This window comes from Mustela nivalis (genome assembly GCF_964662115.1).
Source record: "Mustela nivalis genome assembly, chromosome: 6".
Lineage (NCBI taxonomy): Eukaryota > Metazoa > Chordata > Mammalia > Carnivora > Mustelidae > Mustela > Mustela nivalis.
In genome coordinates this window covers 88,447,807-88,470,796 of record NC_139025.1, presented here as the reverse complement: position 1 = coordinate 88,470,796, position 22,990 = coordinate 88,447,807, and the positions used below count along the sequence as shown (strand labels likewise).

At 37.7% G+C, this 22,990-nt stretch overlaps 1 pseudogene across 1 annotated transcript; it reads left to right on the top strand.

The window, feature by feature from the left end:
- Positions 1-2,259: 2,259 nt before the first annotated feature.
- On the top strand, positions 2,260-3,563 carry LOC309867168 (glyceraldehyde-3-phosphate dehydrogenase pseudogene; annotated as a pseudogene). The gene has a single exon. The product of its transcript is annotated as a glyceraldehyde-3-phosphate dehydrogenase pseudogene (transcript).
- Positions 3,564-22,990: the final 19,427 nt, after the last annotated feature.

Sequence of the window (22,990 nt, the reverse complement as noted above, 5' to 3'; positions counted from 1 at the left end):
AGCAGGAGCAGCGGCAACAGGCGTGGGCGGGCCGTGTGTCTGAGGGTCCGCGACCCGCGTGCGTGGGCAGGCTGAGCTGAGAGGAGAGGCTCCGTGGGAAAGGAGAAGCTGCACATACAGGGAATGTGTGGGAAAGTGATGAAGGACTTCTGAGTGAAGGTGGGGGCAGTGCACAATGGGAGCAAACGGGATTTCCTGAGTGGGAGTGCTAGAAACCAGCTCAGAGTGTGGACTGGGAGCACAATCAGGGATTTGGCAGAGAAGGAAGAACGTCTAAAACAAGCAATGTGAAGAAAAGACTGGAGAAGACTCTAGCAGACAAATGTGCAAATGGCCAGACAAATTAATATGCCTCACTCAAATTGCTAGTGCATGAAATGGCACTGAAAGCTGTAAGGAAAATGGGTGGATAAGAGTGGTAGATTAGAAATTCCAACAAAAAACTCTGTGGCATAAATAGCTCCACTTAAAGCGGCAGCATCTTGAAAGTCAAAAAATTTGGAAACTATTTAACGATTTGGTATAAATGAAGTGAAATTGTCTTATATGAGCCTTCCCTATTTAATTAGCTAAGTAAACGTATGTGTGTATTTTATGTATGTATGTATGTATATTATGTATATATGTAATAGGGAAAACCTTGCTTTATTATTAAGAAACACATATTAAATAACTCTAGCACATGATACTGATTTTCTTCCCATATAAAACTCTCTGTTCACTTGAAAGGCTCCCTGTTCACAAAAAAGGTGTCACAAGCAAAAGGTGTGTTCAGTGTGGACAGTAGTGATGATGTATGTATGTAACATTCTCTGAAACCAGTCGCTCAAAGACAGGTATGGAAGAGGAAGTCTGCCTCCTCTTTGGGGAGCTGATACTTGTCTTCAGCTCCAGGGTAATAGGTTCGTTAATTTAAGCCCTCCTAGGTGAACCAGAGCTGGCCCTTCCTTTTTTCTTTTTTTCTCTACTTTTCACAACTATGGGTTTTCCTTCAAGTACGAACACACCATATTAGAAGCCGAAGGAAAGGGCTTAGTCCTCCACTATCCACTTTCTGGGAGATGAAAATGAATGTGCTTTCAGAAAGATCTAAATTCTGTCAAGCATAATAACCTTAAAAGAGAAGCTATAATGACATATGTATTTGTTTTCTATGAATACACATATGGCATGATATACAACAGGTTGCACTTTGCTTGTGGGGGATGCAGATTTTTTAAAGCTGCTAATATACAAATAGCTATCAATTGCAAAATTTTCTTCTATAGCTAGGGTATCCGCTATACCTTTCCTCCTTCCAGTTCCTGTCATCTCCAGCACACAAATACTCCTTTGAATTCAAGGTCTAGGTGAACTGATGTCACTATTAAAAACTAGGAAAAGAAAAGCTTTATGTTTCTCAGTGTTGACTCTTATAAAATATGTAATGGAAGAAATTATAAATTATATATTTAGGGTCAGAATACATGTTTCAGTCCACACATGCCAAAAAACATTGTTACCAACAAATAAGTTCATTGAGACACAGGCACTAATTTAATAAAATAAACACGAATCAGTGTTGCCCTGGGAAAACAGGTACTGAAGATGCTGGTGGCTTGTACTAATTAGAACGTTCACACACACACACGTTGTGTGCCCTTACACAAACTGGTGCTTATTAGTGTCTTGAAATAAGACACAAAGCAGGTTAACACAGAAGAACTAGAAGTCAAGAAATTTACATTTTTGGGTTACATTTAAAGGAGAGATTAGGGGCACCTGGGTGACTCAGTCTGTAAAGTTCCTGCCTTTAGCTCAGATCATGATGCCAGGGTCCTGGAATTGAGTCCCACATTGGACTCCCTGCTGAGCCCACTTCTCCCTCTCCCTCTCCATGCTTCTCCCCGTTTGTTCTGTCAAATAAATAAATGAAATCTTAAAAATAAATAAAAATAAAGAAGAGATGAGAAGAAAAACCCTTATTAGAAAATCCTTTTGGGGGCACCTCAGTGGCTCTGTGAGTTAAGCCTCTGCCTTTGGCTCAGGTCATGATCTCAGGGTCCTGAGATCGAGCCCTGCATCGGGCTCTCTGCTCAGCAAGGAGCCTGCTTTCCCCTCTCTCTCTGCCTGCCTCTCTGTCTACTTGTGATCCCTCTTTCTGTGTCAAATAAATAAATAAAGTCTTTTAAAAAAAATAAAAAATAGGTTTTCTGCTCTTCCCCATTAGACAGATAGCCGCATCCTCAGGTGCAGTGCCAGCCACGTGCCTGAGACATGATGGTGAAGGTTGGAGTGAACGGATTTGGCTGTATTGGGTGCCTGGTCACCAGGGCTGCTTTTAACTCTCAGGGCTGCTTTTAACTCTGGTAAAGTGGATATTGTCACCATCAATGACCCTTTCATTGATCTCAACTACATGGTCTACATGTTCCAGTATGATTCTACCCACGGTAAATTCCACGGCACAGTCAGGGCTGAGAACGGGAAGCTTGTCATCAATGGGAAGTCCATCTCCATCTTCCAGGAGCGAGATCCCGCCAACATCAAATGGGGCGATGCTGGTGCTGAGTATGTTGTGGAGTCCACTGGTGTCTTCACCACCATGGAGAAGGCTGGGGCTCACTTGAAGGGCGGGGCCAAGAGGGTCATCATCTCTGTTCCTTCTGCTGATGCCCCAATGTTCGTGATGGGTGTGAACCATGAAAAGTATGACAACTCCCTCAAGATTGTCAGCAATGCCTCCTGTACCACCAACTGCTTGGATCCTCTGGCCAAGGTCATCCATGACAACTTCGGCATTGTGGAGGGACTCATGACCACCGTCCATGCCATCACTGCCACCCAGAAGACCGTGGACGGCCCCTCTGGGAAGCTGTGGCATGACGGCCGAGGGGCTGCCCAGAACATCATCCCTGCTTCCACTGGTGTGGCCAAGGCTGTAGGCAAGGTCATCCCTGAGCTGAATGGGAAGCTCACTGGCATGGCCTTCCGTGTCCCCACCCCCGATGTGTCTGTTGTGGATCTGACCTGCCACCTGGAGAAAGCTGCCAAATATGATGACATCAAGAAGGTGGTGAAGCAGGCATCAGAGGGCCTCCTTAAGGGCATCCTGGGGTATACTGAGGACCAGGTTGTCTCCTGCGACTTCAACAGTGACACCCACTCCTCTACCTTCGATGCTGGGGCTGGCATTGCTGGGGCTGGCATTGCTCTCAATGACCACTTTGTCAAGTTTATTTCCTGGTATGACAATGAATTTGGCTACAGCAACCGGGTGGTGGACCTTATGATCCACATGGCCTCCAAGGAATAAGAGCCCCCTGAACCACCAGCCCCAGCCAGAGCAAGAAGATGAAAGAGGCCCTCAGCTGCTGGGGAATCCCTGCCCCAACTTATCCCCTAAAACACTGAGAATCTCCCAACCTCCACTATTTCCATCCCAGACCCCTGAAGAAGGGGAGGGGCTTGGGGAGCCGTACCTTGTCATGTACCATCAATAAAGTATACTGCACCCAGCCAAAATAAATAAATAAATAAATAATAAAATAAAAAATAAACAAAAAAAATTTTTTAAAAGAAAATCCTTCTGCCTATCTTTGGAAAGTAAACAATTAACTAGCATACCTAAACTGCTCAAACTCTGCACTTTCCATTGTCTTCAGGACTAGCCCTTGGTCCAGCTCCTGGGATATGAACTCTGAGCCCTTGGAGTACCTTACCTGACAAGAGCGTCTTTGTATTCCTGGAGCTTTGGGCCATGCCAGATAGTTTAGGCTAACAATGTGATTCATGGTGAATGCCTATTTTTGTATGCCTGGGCTTTGCATCACACTATAGAAGCTTGACCTTTAGAAGCCTGAAGACTGGGTAGCTAAATTCAGTCATGAAGGTGCTAGATGTCTACATGACAGACCCCAATAAAAACCCTGGACACCAAGGCTTGGGTGAACTTCCCTGGCTGGAAATACTTGGCAAGTTTTACACACGTCAATGTTAAGAAATTTCAGTACTAGCCCTGAGACCCTATTAAGATAGGACAACTGGAAGCTTACTCCTGGTCTCTTCTGGACTCTGCCCTATGCATCTTTTTTCCTTACTAATTTTAGTCTGATTTCTTTGCTGTAACAAAACCTAATTGTAAGTGTAACAGTCTTCCAAATTCTGTGATCCCTTCTAGTGAAACACTGAACCGGACAGTGGTTTCAGGAAGGTCTAATACTTCCTTTAAAAATATATATATTCATTTTTTTAGAGAGAGGGCATCAGGGTGGGGAGAGGCAGAGGGAGATGGGGAGAGAGAATCTCAAAGAGACTCTACACTAAGTATAGAGCCCAACACAGAACTCGATTTCACAAAGCTGAGATCATGACCTGAGCCAAAATCAAGATTCACATGTTCAACAGTGTAAGCTACCCTGGCGCTGCACTCTAAAACTTTCTATTCCTCTTCCCTACTTTGTTTTTTTATCATAGCACTTAATATTACCAAAATTATTCAATGACATTTTGTATGGTCTTATGTCTTATCATATTATACATATTTTTCATATTATTTCAATTATACTCTCTCCCTGTGCCCCACCCAAACATACACACACTCACAATTAACTGTAGATTTCCTCGAGGGTAGGACTTTGTCCTTTTCACTGTTAAGTCTCTAGCACTCCGAATAGAATCTAGCACATAAGAGGTATTCAGTAAATATCTGTGGACTGATCAAATGAATGAATGAAACAAATACATGGTTAGATCTGAAAAGACAAATCATAGTCTAGTTTATCAAGTACTATCACCATGTGTAAATAGTTCTCTATACTGAGAAAAGGTAATTCTCAATCTCCTAATGACTTTTAGCTTGGCCATTAGCAATTGTGGCCACTTGTCACTTTACTTGGTTTTCCTGTCCCTGCAAATAAAGCTTAGGTTAAATAAAATGGGAAGTGAATTTGAATTATTTTTAGTATTTGGAAGAATGAGTGAGCAAAATTACTCTAATAATTACTTTTCTTCAAAACTACCTTCTTTAGGTAAACTCAACTGTTCCACATTTACTACAGGCTTTCTGTAAAAAAATATCTAATTAAATAATTACTTAAGGGGCGCCTGGGTGGCTCAGTGGATTAAGCCGCTGCCTTCGGCTCAGGTCATGATCTCAGTGTCCTGGGATCGAGCCCCGCATCGGGCTCTTTGCTCAGCGGGAGCCTGCTTCTCTCTCTCTCTCTGCCTGACTCTCCGCCTACTTGTGATTTCTCTCTCTGTCAAATAAATAAATAAAATCTTTAAAAAAAAAAATAATTACTTAAATTAGAGTAAAGACCCTGGTTTGTGTTAAAAGAGTAAGCCAAAAGGTTAATAATCCTCTCAGTAATCTATACTAATTCCTCCATTTCTGCACCTGGTAAACTTCCAGTTCCTCTTCAGACCCACACTGAAGCTCTTACAGCTCTTACAGAATGTCCCTCCCTTTGCACTCCCAAAGATCTCTTTCCATCTCACTGGGCCACAGGTCACATTGCAATGACAAAGTATTTATTTACCTTCCTTTCTAATTTATAGGATTGTGAGCTAGTCATGGTTAAGATAGTACTTAACTGGTGTTTCTGGTCTGCAAGAACTCTCCTGTGCCCTGGCACATAGAAAGCACTCACTAAATGTTGGCTACATAAATGAGCTAATAAATAATAAGGAAAAGAACAAATAAATACACACTAATCTTGGGCTCATGAAGAAAACTTAACTATGTAAGAGAAATGAACAGTTCTATTTGCAAAGTCTTCAAAATAATTCTTCCTTATTAAGAGATAAGACAAGCAGAGTGCTGGACTAAATTTTATCCCAGAAAAGCTTGATGTTTTCCAGACATCAAACTCTCATTGATATTATGTTAAAACTTCATTGATAGTATGAGGGTGAGGAATAAATTGTATGGTCTATTGATTGGCACATGGAAGAATAATAAAAACCACTCAGGCTAGGGGTGCCTGAGTGGTGCATTTGGTTAGCTATCTGAGACACGGTTTCTGTTCAGGTCATGATCTCAGGGTCATGAGATCAAGCCCTGTTTTGGGCTCCTGCTCAGTGGCACAGTGCTAAGTCAGCTTGGGAGTGTCTCTCCCTCTCTACTTGCCCCTCCCCCCTCTCTAAAATAAATAAATCTTAAAAACAAAACAAAACAAAAACCTCAGGCTAGCTAATAATTATAAAGCTGTAGTTCTCTTTCTCAGACATACGCAGATTTCTGAATTAGGATGGTAGACCTGAATAAACAACAAAACAATAATATCTTATTGCCAAAAATCAACCTATGATTACGTGTAGTTTAAATTTCTACGAAAACTGGCAGGAAGGTATTGGAGGAAGCTACAATGATACTAATGATAAGAGTCAACTTCAAAATATTTCAGGGCCTGGTGTAGCTATATCAACCAGCAAACTTGGGTGCCTTTACTTCCTGAAATGGTCTTTCCAGAAGTACTGTTTGGGGAGGTAGTCGCTTCTCTCAACCAATATTTAAGAAGCATCTATCACATGAGAGACTTTCTTCTAAGCTCTATGTGGGCTATGGAGAAGAATAAGCCATGGACACTGCAGCCAAAGAATTCTGAGGGGCGCCTGGGAGGCTCAGTTGTTAAGCATCTACCTTCAGCTTAGGCCATGATCCTAGGGTCCTGGGATCCAGTCTGGCACTGGGCACCCTGCTCATCAGGAAGCCTGCTTTTCTCTCTCCTTCCGCTGCTCCCCCTGCTTGTGCTCTCTGTCTGTCAAATAAATAAATAAATAAATATTTTTTAAAATCTTACCAAAAAAAAAAAAAAAAGACATTTGAATAAAGCAGTTTTTCCTCAGATGCCAAAAAGGGAGAAACACTCCTACTATCTAAAATAATAATAATAATAACAATAAGATAGTCTAGAACAGAGAATCACACGCCAACTCTCGCTTTGCTTATAAAAGCTGTGTTCAAAAGTGGTTTCTTTGTAAGAGTCTCATTTTCATTTGAGTTTCTGCTTTGAGCATCAGGAGCTACAGATCTTTTCCTGAAGTAAACCACGTGCAGATGTCACCTTCCCATTAGTTTCTAACCCCCATTAAGCATCAGATGATAGAAGCAGGTTTTTAAAAAAGGAGGGGGAGAATTTGCCATTTACAACCCAAGTGAGATCTCCTGTGACTCATACTGGGCCTTTAAAGGAGGACTGTCAGGGAACAGAAAGTGAACTGTAGGGAGTTGGCTATGGCTAGGAAAACTGATGCAGCTGCATAACTGTCTCCTGAAGGGCATGGCCAGTGCACAGGAATCTCCTCACAGCAGTCCTATTTATCCTATTTGAAGCTGGGACTATAGCTAGAGGGGACAGAATCCAGCTTCAAGCAGGAAGAGATGTACAATAATAATAACACCTGAAATGCATTAAGTGGTTACTCTATACCAAGAAATGTAGAAGTACTCAATCTTCAAAACCACGTTCTAAACAGTGTATTTTATAGATAATAAAATAGACTTTTAGAAGTTAACTATTTTACTCAAGGTCACACAAACTAAGAAATGGCACCAACTTCTTTGATTCTAGAACCTGTATTTATGAAGATCAAGAACTTTGGCTGAGTTTCAAGGTCAGGACTCCAAGTCCAACTAATTCATAAAGCAGAAGCCTAGTCACATGGTAAGTATGGAAACGTCAGGGAGAAAACATGTAATTCACTGGTCACAAATACACAGCACCTGGATATTTAGGGCAAAAAATCAATTTTAATTCCCCTGCCTGGCTGTGTGGGTAGGAGTGCGGAGTGGAGGTGGGGGTCCAGGGGCCATTCATACCATTTGGAAATGCCCCGTGTAGATCCAGCCTTAATGTTTTTCTGACATCCTAGTGAAAGCAGACCCTGCACAAAGTGGATATCAGAGTTAATACTGTGAGGAGACAAAATAATGAGAATAGTTTTACCAAAGATAATGAAATACCGCATAATGTCTGCATTTTACCATTGATTTGAGTGCGTCCTTAGAAAACTGAATGTAACAAAAACCCAAGACATTTTTGGAAATTGTATGCTCTCTAGCAAACTTTGTGTGAATTTTTATACAAGCACTGTTTTATGAGTTATATAAAATATTATAAAAATAGAAAAAAAAAAAAAAGAAAACGTCCATGGGGAAAGAAACAGACTGGGGAGCCAATTAAGGTGTAAACTCTATAAAAGCAGTAATCTTATCAATTTGATGAGCAGTCAAAGGAGGGACTAAACACAGACATAGGAAAATTACTAGCTTTCACTGGATCCAAGATGATACTGTAAGTCTTCATAAAGAATTTGAATTGATAAATTGTCTTTGGTTATTATCTTCTTCCTATAACCTTTCGTTACAAAAAAATAAAAGATGCACAGAAGCAGATAAAGTATTACATAAGTGGAATTTGAGACTTAGTCCATTTTAGGCAAGTGCTACGCTTCACAAAATGGCTTCTGTTCCCAGGATGCTCTTCATTGATTACTCCACTTAAATCTAGTGAGAAAAAACTATCATTCTGCCACAAGATGGCACTGCCACAAACTGGGATGGACAGTACTCTACTCTATGGACCCCAAACTTATAAATAAAACAATTTAGAGAAAAAGCAATAAAGATTAAATATACACCAAAATGCAATAAACATGAAAGTGATACAGAGAATAGTGCAACAAACAAACAAAATATACTGAAATAGTACTGTCCCACTGGGACATACATCACAAAAGATTCCACTTTTATGACTAGATTCACTCTAGATACGTGAAGATATAATGTTATTTGTCCAACATATTTTGGTTCTCAATATTTTTCCTTTCAAGCCATTGAAGTTAATATTTAACAAACACATTTTCTGCCAAGTTTTAATGTGATATCATCCTCTGAAGAAACAAAGTCCAGAAATAATTTCTCTTTTTGGCAATATTTATTAGTATTTTGATACAAAACCTGAGTTATTTTTGAAAGTAAATAGGAAATCAAGGACTCAGATGTCTTGAATTTTTTTTAGGTGCTCTCAAGGTTAACATGTACTCTGTGGCAATGAAAAGGCAGATAAATAAAGGCTATCTGGTGTCACACAATCTGTAATATTTCCTATAACTGTGACTATTTTTTAAATAAAATTTTCTAGCTGACAAATTTAATTTCCCCTTTTGGTTTTGTTTATACATCGGATTCCCTGGTGTCATGGAACTGAACACAAAACTAGGTGTTCCAGGTCTCTCTACTTCCTTTTTGACTCTTTATCTTTCCTTTATATCTGTGAACTTCCCATAAAATCTTTTTATCATAAAAAATTATATATACACGAGATAAATGTACATATATATAATATGATACATACATATATAAAAAATATGATATATATGTGTGTTCCTCATCTCTCTACTTCCTTTTTGACTCTTTAACTCTCATTTATAGCTGTGAACTTCCCATAAAATATTTCTATCATAAAAAAGTATAGCTACATGAGAGATATATATACATATATTATATATACATGACATATGTATATACAGAGAGAGAGATATATATCTCAATATTAAGATATATATACAGAAAAAAGTCTTAATTTTGTAAGAAAAAAAAGTGGGAGGAACTAACAGAGTCCCATCCAGGAAGTTCTGAAACACCTGCTGGAACAATATGGAAAATAGAAAGTTCTGTCTTCACACAGCTGTCTGTGTTTAAAAGAACTACAGGAAATGAACCTACTTCCAGTCTGTCAGGCACCTGCAAGTGGCTGCAAGCCCTTGGGGACTGAGGGATCTCATTTGAGATGGTACACCAAAGCTGATAACTGATCTTGGCCCAACAGCTTCAGCCTTGAATGAATATGTGTGTGTGTGTGTGTGCGCGCCACACGTGCATTTTTAAAAATACACATATAGACAGCCAATGAAAGTGACTTGAACTCCACAAACACTCTGGTCTAAATTTAAATAAGAAATAAAGTTGGGTCATTGTTACCTTTCAGTCAGGGCAAAGGTGACAATCATGATAATTTTTCAAAATACACTCAAATGAGGAAACAGAAGGATGTGATGGGGTGGACAGTCTACCAAAACAGTATAAAAAATTGTTTATAATAAACATCCCAGGCACACTGAAAGGCTGTGAAACCGAAGTGAATTTTTCTATCTTCTAGCTATGTCTCTGCCTTTACTGTGAAGGTCTGGATGTTAATTAGGGCTCTTCTGAATGGGCAATGGAGAGATGGTAAAGAGGGCTATTTATGAACACTTGCTTCTGTTGCACGGGAAAAACAGCCTAGCCAGTCACCAAGAGTTTGGTGGCTCCTTCCAGAGCTTTACCATTTCTCCACACTGTTTATTCTAAGAATACAGATAGACCAAGGAAAAATCTGAAATCCCACAGAAGCATTCCTTCCACAACGAGCCTCTACACTGAAGCATATGATATTTGACAGCCTTTTGTGAGTAGCAGAGTCCGTGGATTTTTTTTTTCTCCAGCAGTGATATCCTTTCACCTCATTATAAAATATAACCTGTCATAGCTAAATTGAGGAGTTTTTCAACAGGGCTGGAAAACTCATCTTTAATTACTGTATAGGAGAATGCTTCTGAATTATCAACTACGCAGAAAAAGGCTGAAAGGCAATCTGATCACGGTAAGAAACAGATGCTCCTTGATAAAGAAGCCATGTTGTTGGGTTTTCAGTTTCTCAGGTGATGATGCTTTGATATGGATGACTTTGAAATCCATATAAGATGAAAAAGAAAAAAAAAACACTTTCATTTGTCTAGTAGTATTGTGTGTACACTTAACTGTCCATGTGGGATTGATTTTAAGGATTCTTTTTGGTCACCAGTCTGAGATTATAAGTATCTAAATAATCACTCTACGACAATTTCTAATGGAAGTTTTCTTTAAACCTGCTTAATGTGTTGGTTACTATAGTAAGCAGTGACAGATCTTGTTCTAAATTCAGGATCTACCACTAACCAGCTGATGACCTTCAGTTATATGATCTGCAAAAGGGAGAGAATCATCATACCTACATCATATGACTGATTAATAAGATAATGAATGCAAAGTGCTTAGCAAAGTACTTTGTGCATTATAGCTACTCAATAAATGGTGGCTATTATTATTAAAAAGCATTCTGCCCTGAATTTCTCATAGTTTTGGTTGCAAATGAAAATACACTTTTAGGGGTGCCTGGGTGGCTCAGTGGGTTAAAGCCCCTGCCTTCAGCCAGGATCCTAGAATCAAGCCTCCCTGGGACTCTCTGCTCAGCAGGGATCCTGCTTCTCTTCCTCTCTCTCTGCCTGCCTCTGCCTGCTTGTGATCTCTGTCTGTCAAATAAATAAATTAGAAATAGAAAATACACTTTTGAAGCCAGATTCAATATTAAAGCATCCCTCTTTTGCAGGGAGCATAGGGCCAAAATATCTCAAGTGCACATCTCCTGTTGCAGAAACAGGACAATGGTTATAATGGAGCCAAACCAATAGACCCTTGGGCATCTGACACGCTGAGTACTATTTTATCTAAGGTCTCTCAAAGTCAATATTTTTGGAAGCAGATTCTGCAAAACATCAGTCAGTCACTGGAGCTATTTCTTAAAAAAAAAAAAAAAACAAGAAGAAGCTTCCTATGGACAAATGACTAGATAATAGTACATGCAACATCTCAGTCTTGGAAATTCACTGGGTACATTAGCATACTAAGCATACTAAAGTCTAAAGGCTAAAGAAGTCCTACAGGGGAGAAACCATCTTTACTTTGATTGACACATATTCTCTAAACCTACCTTAATGTAACTCTTTTTCTCATCCAATGACTACTGATGCACTAATAATTCATTAGTTACTAGTACATGCCAGCCAGTGTGTCAAGCATTTTACATGTATTTATTCATTAAATCACTATAACAATACTATGAAATAGGTACCATTATTAGTTCTATTTTACTTGCCCAGGACTGCGCAGCCAATATGTGACAGTAGGATTCAAATCCCAGCACTTTGACACCAGAGTCATGTTCTGAACCAACACTTTATATCTCTTCTCACAATGTAGGCATATTATATCTCTCAGTTGGAATGTTTTCACTTATAAATCACAGAAACCCCAACCAAAACTAATGTAACCAATAAAAGGAGTTTATAGTGTCATTTAACTGAAAAAGCAGTGTGAGCCTCAGGCACCTGGGTATAGTTCCTTTTCCTGAAATTCACTCATCTCTGTACCCATCCTGTGTTGGCTTCATCCTTAACAGGTTCCCATATGGTAGTCATTCCCAGGTAGTCCTTATTTACCGTCAGAGGTGAGAGAGCTTCTTTTCCCCAACCATCAGATAAACTTACTGGCTTCTGATTAAGTCACATGCTCACCATGGGCCATTTGCTATGGCCGTGGAAATGTGATGTGCTGATTATTTTAGGTTTGATTATTCCTCAGATGATGAGGATGAAGTACATTGGCTGATGCCAATCAGGGCCCATCACTGAGACTAAGAGTAAAAGGCCAAGTCCAAACCACCTAACAGGGAAATGGGTTCCTTTTAATAAAGACAAAGAGGAAATGGTGTCCTACCGACTTTACTTTGAACAGGACTTCCAATCAAGTCTGAGACAGTGTTGTGTGGAATATACTTTGAAAAATACCATTCTATACTTTTCTTATTCTTTCACTCTATGGCAAAATGGAAAATGGGGTAATCAAGGAAACTGAGGCCACTAAAGAAATACAACATATCCAAGACTTGACGTTCCTCTGACAGTTTTGGATCTTTTCCTCAATTCTGATGGTACCTAGAACAGAGATAGACTACAGAACTATTTTGACAATTTATTGATGGAACGTCTGAAGCAGAGGAAGCGGGAAAGACTTCTTCCAGACCAAATAGAAATGTTTCTCAAATCTACCTATTATTTTTATATAAAAATATTTAATAGCTTACAAAAACTCAAAAATATGGAAATACAGAGTAAGAGTCAAAGTCACCTGCCCTCTTTCATATTCTTTCCGTTCTCCCTCTCAAAGGTCATCAGTTTGGTATAAACATATTCCCAAACTTTTCAAGCTATCTTTATATATACACATGCATAAAAATATATCGTTTGTGACACAAATAGGAACATGTCATTCTTCCCCCCACCATTCAAATATATATCTGAAGAACTCTTTATCGGTAAGAGATCTTCATTCTTTTTAACTGCTGTATAGGATGGCACAGCACAGGTGAACCATCATTGCTCTCCTACTGGTTCACCAACAGACATTTAAGGGTTTCTGATATTTTCCTATCGAAAATAAAACTCAAATGGCCATTGCTGCCCATGCTACTTTGTGCCCATGAAAAAGTTTTTCTCTATAAAAGAAACCTACCAGTGAAACTGCTTGGTTAAAGGAGTTTGAGCACTTTAAATTTTTATAGAATTTGCCAAATTGCCCTCCAAAAAGGTTGTTCCAATTTACACTCCCACCAACGGTGTCTGAGAGTACCTGTTTCCCCACTGGATATTAGCAATCTTTTTGCATTCAATTTCAAAGAGTAATCAACAGGGCTCTGGTTAACTCTGTGATGAAAGTGGCTCCCTAAGAGCTTTAAGAATGTATCATTAGACAGGAAAGAAAACAATTATTTTGTGCGAGCCCACTCTGTGATTGGTATTATAATAATAATAAAGAAAACCCTCTTGATTGAACAGCTACTTATATTAGACTTACAGACCTAACCTACCTCTGTATAATGTTAAGAGGTCAATAAAAGTCACTTATCCCCATTTTGCAGATCCAAGTTTTAAAGTATGAAAAAATATATACAAATTTTCATCCAGTTGTCTATAATAATAGAAAATAAGAATTGAGTTCTTTTGAGTCCCTATTTCCTCATTTCCTGGGATGAGGCAGCCTCTCAATTCCAGAAACAGGACTCTGACCTCGACCCCCCTTTGAAGCCAGCCAAAGTCCAGCTGCTTTCATTAGAAACATATTTCTGCTCTAACTTCCACTTAAAGCTAGATAATAATTTAGAAATATGGTGGGGCTTAAGCCAATGAAACTTCAAGTTCAGTTCCTAGACATGTGGTGGCCTTTGGTCCCTCTGGCAAAGGCTACTAGTATTCTTTTATTGGCTAACTGGTGATCTGAAGGGAAATGAGCAGAAAATAAGGTGCCATCTGCAGAACTCAATATTTACTTCTCTCTGTGTTCCTGGATAGTCGTGGAGAATTCACAGGCTTGCGAACTTGAAATCTCTGTATGGTAGGTGGCAGAAACATTGGCAACTAACTCGGGGCACTGTTGCAATCATCGCTTTGAGCTCAACCCTAGATATATGCCCCAGAGGGAAGCCATGTGGGCTTTAATGCACGTCTTGTTCCCTTGCAGAGAAGTCACAACTTACCCAAACATATTCGTTCACAGACAATCTAAATGAAATCTCCAGATTGATGACAGCTGGCCTAGGCAAGGCAAGAACACCCTGGGAGTGAGCTACTTGCACCCTTTGAGACAAGTACATTTTTCTGAGTACTTGGTTGTTTTTCGTATTTCAATCTCAGGTCAATGAACTGTAATGGCATCAATACAAATATACCGCATTTGGAATGCTTGCAACAAAGTGGCTTTCCAGACCAAAAATGAAATTTTCTAAAAGCAGCAATGCTTAGCTGGTTTAAAAGTAAATGTCAGTAACCTTATCTTTCTACAAAGACTCTCCTTTTTCTCTCCTTCCTGCTTCCGTACCTTGACTTGGAGGCACAATCCTGTTCTACATCGACCCAGGCTCCATCAGCATCCAGTATTCCCTGTCTAAAGCTTTGACACATTTGTCACAACAGCTAAGGTTGAGGAAAGGAGTTGAAACACTTTCACAAGGCTTGTTATGACTCACATGGCCCCTGTGTAGTCCTCTTAACATCCTTTGTTCCCATCCTTCCAATAAAACATGAGCACCAGCCGTTTCCCTTGCACAGTGTGAGCCAGAAAGGCTGGAGCCTTTGAGCTCCGGTTCCAGTCTACAGATCATTAGAGCAGATGATATTGTTCTGTACATCAAGCCTTTCATTCCAGCTTCTAAATGAGGGAGAAAGACTGCAGTGATGACAATGATCTATCACTGTACCCTTTTAATAAAGCCACCCCTTTTAATAAAGATACCTCTTTTAATATATTAAAAAACAATTTCTTTTGAGGCCTTGGGACCGTATGGAGAGAGGACTGGAGGTAGAGATGAGGAGGGAGAGGGTGACTGGAGGAAACAAGGTAGAGCAGGGAATAAGAACAATAAAGAATACATGTTTGGTTTCCTGGCATATTATCCTGCTGCTCTGTCTCTCACTAAGATCTACAGAGCTGCAGGTCTTTAGAAGTTGTCAGATAGCTCCAACTGTTTTCTAAAGCTTAAATATCTCAAATTGATGGGCCTTGAGTTGAGATGGAAATATCCGTCATTGAATATGTCTATAAGAGACAAGTATAATGACATCTTGTATTTTCAGAGGGCCTTTCTCTCAAAGCTCAAAGTGTTTTATAGATTTGATCTAATTATTCCTCCACAACATCAATGGCATCTAGAAAGAAATAGACAAGCAGTGAGTATCATGGGGGTGAGGGTGTAACTACTATTGTTATTATTTGCCTAGGGAAAATAAAACATGGCATGTTTATTTAAAATACCCTTAGTTAAGACTTTTATTTTTACTTTTTAGCTACTCTACCATTTTAATTCAAATGGAACCCTAACATAAAAACATAACATCCTAACATAAAAAACATAAACAACCAAAAAACACAAGCAAATCCCTTCCCTAAAAAATTGACTGAAGAACCGTACTTGCTAAAACTGTCTCAAGGCCCTGACTGCCTATCCTTTTTCTTGACTACACTCTATTCTCGTAAGCTGCACAGAGCACAGGATTAAAAAGAAAAAGTCACTTTTCCAGGAAGGCAACAAAGAAGCTTCCAATGCAGAACATGAACCACTCTCACAAATTCCACTCCAAACAGGCAACACAGTCTTCCAAGAATGTCAGAGAGTTAGCCTTTGTTGCTATAAGAAATGCAAAGCATGTCTTCCAGAGACTAGCATAATGTGCAACCTAGCAGATCATTTTCTTAACACATACTCCCTCGGGAAAAAAATTTTTACTGAGAAGGCTTTTAATGACTGAATGGTTGTGTTACGTTTGCCAACCACAGAATTATGACTTCAGTTATCCAGGGCATTCTGAAGACACAGACTGACCTTACAGACATTACTTATTGTTACAGTCTTTTACATCATCATCACAGACTCTAAAGATGCCCAGTTTTCCAAAGAGTGTCTGTAAACATCATTTTTGGACTTCTAAATTTGACAACAGGGAGTACCACCCTTACTCCCACCCTAACTGAAAGGTTTCTCTTCTCAGGATGCTAAGGCAGCGTTGGTAGTAGCAGCAAGTACTTGTGTACATTTAAAGAGATGTGGACTAAAAATATGGTCCTATGGGTATGTTATGACTTTGCAAAAAATGCCTTTTTGCGACAGCTACATGACATGACCGACTGGAGCAGATCCCAAGCAACCTATATATATCTTCTCCTGGTGCCAAAGGAAGATTTGCGCCCTAAAATAAACATGTGATGTGATAAAAATATGAGAAAGCCTGTGGAAAATAATTCAAGTGTCCTCAGGTACTTCTTCCTACCCCATGTAATGGAATGTTCATCTATATCTTCTATGTTCTCTCCACCCACACTGACCTTCAAATATGAACTTCAAAAAAAATACACTAACATATTAGGATGAAAGTAGCTTATGTTCTGGTCTTTTGTTATTCCTATCAGTGCTGAAAAAAAATAAAATAAATTGTTAAAAATTCTTTGTTGATGAAAATGCCGCACATTTCCATGATTTGTGTCAAAATGCCTTCTAGTCATGAGTCATGTTCTCTTGGCTTAGAGAGTCACCACAATGTTTAAGTGTTTCACCAATAGGCCAAAAGCAGAGGCAATAAACATTCTAAAAAGAGAAGAAAATGAAAAGACAGGTGTTAAAACATTATAAAAGGAAGTGAGTATGAAGAAGAAGATGGCAAGGATGAAACAGAAGTGAGTTTGGAAGGATCGTGTGCCCAGTAATATCACCATTGTGTGATAGGGTAGCCTATCAACCAGTGGTTATAGATCACCAAACAACTGTGAGAAATGGAGACTGCTATTCTCTAGCTACCCATCTATATGAAGAGAATTAAGGAGTTTATGTTATTTTCACAAATCAGTCATTATAAAACAGTGACATTCTACAATTTAAAACATAGAGACTTCAGTACCTTTGCAGGTTATAGCTAACATTTGTCCTACTATTGTTGACCTACTAATTTTTTCTTCACACAACTTCTGCTCAAACCCACAGCAAGTCAGTAATAGCACTGGCATTAGAATCCATCCATTTGTAGTTTTGTTTTGCTTACTCTAGTTTTTGAGGGCTAACATTTGATTTTTCCCAACATTTGAATGGTGGTCCATAACTAGGATAGGTAACCTTGACATAGTGGGGACACTGCTTGACAATTATCAGCTCTAGTGGCCCACATGTTCTTAGATATCTGGCTTCCATTCTACCCAAGACAGGAAATCTGATTAGGTCAGTGTATTAGCCAGGGTTTTTCAGAGAAACAGAACCAGTAGGATGCATTACAATAATATAATAAAATCTCTTTATACATATATCTCTATATATTAGATATATATATCTAATATATATCTATATATAGATAAATATGTCTATATATGTATGTATATATATATACACACATAATATATAGATATGGATATAAAGAGATTATAAGGAATTGGCTCATGTAATTATGGAAGCTGACAAGTCCCACAGTCTACCATCTGAAAGCTGGACATCCAGGAAAACCAGTGGTGTAATTCTGTAAATGGGAGGGCCAATGGTTCAAGTCCCAATCTGAGGAACTGAGAAGACTGATGTTCCAGTTCAAACAATCAAACAGAGCAAATTCTCCCTTCCTCAGCATTTTTGCTCCATTCAGCCCTTCAAAGGACTGAATGAGACACACCCACACTGGGAAGAGCAATCTGCTTTACTCAGTCTACTGATTCAGATGCTAATCTCATCGAGAAACCCACACAGAAATAACATTTTGCCAAATATCTGGGTACCCGGTGATCAGTCAAGTTAACACACATAATTAACTATCACCATCAGTTTTTCACCATCCACAATGGTGGGCAGGTATTAGTACCTTGCCTGAAGTCAGTCTATAAATGTTTCCATCAGGCATTATACTCTGATTAAGATTTGTGCCCATGTTAGCTGGAATGATCTGACCTGATGCATGTAGCAGTGACAGGAAGAAAGACAGATCAGGTGCCACCTCTCTCAAAGAACCAGACAGTTTTTTGAATTTCAAGGGCTTCTTTCTAGAATAAAACTGACCTCACTGAAGAACTGGCAAGGCATCTATATCATAGACCTTACATAGCTTACATGATAGTGGATCTGAAACAGAATTATAAAACTTCATGTGTCTGAGCCATGGAAAATATTTAATAGTATTAAACAGTATGTATCAGAAGGTCTACATCTTTAGATAGGGAAATTCCTTTTCAGTAGATTATTCAATAGACTAGTTTTCCAAGTAAGTTAGAACAGAGAAATGCAGGTCAATAGAGAAAAACACTAGACACAGAGCACTAAGCATTAAATTATAGATACAAAACAGTATTCAAGAAACTCATAAACACAGAGAAGCCATTCCCAGGGCATTAATAAATTGGTGGTAAGCATTTTGCAAAATGCACTGGAAGGAAAGAGAACTTTAGAACATTAGTTATTCTAATTAGTCTAAAACATAAAACATATTTAATAAAGTCTGAACTTTGAGAAATTTTCAACTATAAAATTAAGAAATTTCTTAACTAGGATTAGGAGCCATGATTCAAAGAAACAATTACTTTTATTGAATACAGTAGGAAAAAAAATAGAATCATATACAGAGAAAGAATTCAGGACAACAAAAACAGAAATAAATACCAGAATGGAGACACTTTCTTTATGCCCACTCTGTTAAGCATTTCACTTGTGCTTTAAAAAAGAGCATCAGTGGTTGATATATTAACTATGATGTAGATTACTTTTGATTTGCATATCTGCATTCATGATTAAGTTAAACTTTGGTCAATGGAATGCAGTGTGAAAAATGAACCAGAAACTATCAGAAATGATCATGATATTTTAAAAAGAATGAAACAGAACATCCAAAAAAGAAAACGAAGCTGACCAGGGGCACCTGGGTGGCTCAGTAGGTTGAGCCTCTGCCTTCGGCTCAGGTCATGATCTCAGGGTCCTGGGATCGAGCACCACATCAGACTTTCTGCTGAGCAGGGAACCTGCTTCCCTACCCCCCTCTTTGCCTGCCTATCTGCCTACTTGTGGTCTCTGTCTGTCAAATAAATAAATAAAATCTAAAAAAAAAAGAAAAAGAAAGAAAGAAAACTAAGCTGACCAAAAAATTTTAAAAGCTCAGTGTATAAGCTAATCAGGTTCGATATAGCTGAAGAGAGAATAAGAGAACTGGAAAATAAAAATGAAAAACTACATTTTCCACTGCACAGGGAAGAAAAGAAAAACAAAAGGAAATGAAAAAGAAGTTCTATAAGATAAAATGAGAAGGTCTAACATATATCTAATTTATGTTAAGATTTTTTTAAATGGGAAAAGTACAGCATATAGTGGAAATGTCATAAGAATTCCGCAAAGCTGATGAATTACAAAGAATCCTCAGTTTGAAGTAGTTTTGCGAATAACAATCAGCACATATTAAAAGGAATTACACCTAGACTCATCTTTTTAAAACTAAAAAGCCAAAGATAAAGTCTTAAAAGAAATTAAAGAGAAAACAGAGTTTACAAATAAATGAATAAGATGGATAGCTGATTTCTTAAAAAAGAGATCAGGGCAAAATAAAATGGAAAAACATCTTTAAAGAGCTTACAGAAAAAAACAAATAACCCAGAATTCTATACTCAATGAATCTTCTTTTGAAAAATTAAGAGTAAAATGGGACTATTCCTTTCAAACAAAACTAAAGGGTTTAGCACTCATAGGTTCTCAACAAGGACATTTCTAAAAGTTCTTCAATAAGCACTAGGGGCTCAGAAAAAAATATAGTATAGAATACAAGAAATAATGATAGCAAAGAAAATTATAAACATGTCAATAGAGATTAACAAATAACTGAATAAAATACTAATAATGTTCTACTTTTTTTTAATAAAGAAAAAACTGAAACAAAAATAAAATAGTATATAAGTCAGGAGGGTGATTAGGATAAAGTTTTCTGGGCTGCTACACTGTATTTAAGATTAGGATAAAGTTTAGAATGAAGTTTTCTAGGCTGCTACATGGTGTGTATTTAATGATACAAGGACAAAGCATGTTAGCTAACTTTAGATTATATAAAATACGCCTATTTCAATTTCTAGAATAATACCTAAAAGACTATAGACTATATAACTCCAAACTTATAGAAAGGTAAAAAGAAGTCAGGAAAAAAATCAATTCAAATAATATAGGAAAGAAGACCAAATAAGAACTACAGAAAAAATGATAAAAATGCAAAATAAGATGGTAAAAAAATTCCCTCTATAAATCATTAATCAAAGTAAATATAAGTGAACTATGTCCTTCAATTGAAAGGATAAGATTATCAGGGTATGGCTACAAAACTTTTAAGAGTTATGACTGAAACATACAGATATAGAAATACTGAAAGGTAGATAATGAAAAAGATATTCCAAGAAAATACCGACCAAATGGCAATTTTGTAGCTGTATTATTATAAGAAATATATTTTAAGAAAAAAAGTCTTGCTGGCATAGAGTCTCTTTATAAAAGTAAGGGTCCCTTTACCAAGAAGATACTAAAATTCTAGACATTTAGGCTTCTAATAACTTTAGAATACTTTAAGAACAGAAATTTATGAAAAGTAAAGACATATTAGAGAAGATCAAATAATCAACCATGGACTCTTTGAAAGACAAATATTGACAATCCTATGAGAGAAATTATAAGGAGAGAAGAATAGATAATCAATAGTATGAGTGAAACAGAGAGACATAATTAGAGATTCAACAGACATGAGATAAATAACAGAATATTATAGGCTAGCTTGTGCTTTAAATATAAAAAATTAAACATAAACATGCCTATAAAAATATAATTCAAAGAAACTGACTCTAGAAGAAATAGAAACTCAATAATCACATAAACAAAGAAATAGAAACATCTTCTAAAAAAAACTTAGGCCTAGATTATTTTATGGGAATGCTCACATATTCACAACATGTTCAACATATTCAAGGAATCTTAATCTTAATCTTAAACCAACTCTTCCATAAAAGAGAAAAAGCATGGGCACTGTGATGGCTCAGTCAGTTAAGTGTCTGACCTTGGCTCAGGTCATGATCTCAGGGTCCTGGGATTGAGTCCCATGTCAGGCTCCTCGTTCACTGGGGAATCTGCTTGTCCCTCTGCCCCCTCCCTGCTTGTACTCTCTCTCTCTCAAATAAATAAATTAAAAATATTTATTAAAAAAAAAAAAAGAAAAAGCAGGCACAATTCTCAAATTATTTTATTCTGCCAGTATATCTTGTATATCAAAACCAGATAAAGATAATATGAATAGCATAAAAAGAAAATCACAAACCAGTTCAATTATAACATGGATACAAAAGCAACTAAACAAAAATGGTGATTATGAAAAACCATATATCATGACCAATATGGATTTATGCAAGTAATGAATGGTTGTTGTAACATGTAATTATGCAAATTTACTATGACTTCTTACTGTTACAGTTGGTTATAAATTCTGCTTTGACTAATGAAAGGTTACTAGAGGCAAGATGTGACATTTCTAAGCAGAAATACTTAATTTTTGTCTTAGATACACCAAAACTGTCTTCTGCCATATTTACATGGAATCATGAGTTTATATAAATATACAATGTTGGGTCATTCCATGAAGGACAACTGCTCTGGTAAGTTTTCCAAACCTGCAATAGATTGTTCAAAAAGAAAAACATATTTTCTGTTGTGCTAACTCACTGAGTTTTCAGAGTTGTTCCACACCTAGCATAACCTAATCCAATCAGATATAATAACTAATACAGTTCTGAGAAAGATGAACCAACGACACAAAATAGAATGCACAGAAACAGATCTTCTTGGATATGGAAAATAGATATATGGTAGGCAGTGCAGATCAGTGAGGGGAACTATCTATGAAATAAAATATCCTGACAATTAGTACTCCATCTAGGAAAGTGAAAGTAAGCCACTGTGTTATGCTACTTCTCAATACTCAATCTCAGGTGGAGGACAGACATATGTGAAATAAAAAAGAGAGACTTTAGCATATAATATAGACATTTACCTCTAAAACTCCAAAGTATGGAAGAATTATTAAATAAGACATGAAAAGGACAAATATAAAAGAGAATATAGATGAATTTAACTACAATGAATGACCAAATTAAACCAAATTGAGAACTTCTGTTTGTCAAAAGACTATACCAAAGTCAAAAGACGAGGCCCATAATTGGAGTAGATGTTTACAAATCATATAACGAACAAATTATCAGTATTTAAAATATAAAAGTAATTCCTAAAAATACATAAGAAAATAACAAGAATCCAAACAAAATTAGGAAAAAAAAATTCGCTAAGAAATCAAATGGTATAAAAAAGCATAGGAAAACTTGCTCAGCTTTTTAGAAATCAGGTAAATAAAAAGTAAAACTAAAATTTCATGGTTAGGGCGCCTGGGTGACTCAGTGGGTTAAGCCGCTGCCTTCGGCTCAGGTCATGATCTCAGGGTCCTGGGATCGAGTCCCGCATCGGGCTCTCTGCTCAGCAGGGAGCCTGCTTCCTTCCTCTCTCTCTCTCTGCCTGCCTCTCTGCCTACTTGTGATCTCTCTCTGTCAAATAAATAAATAAATAATCTTTAA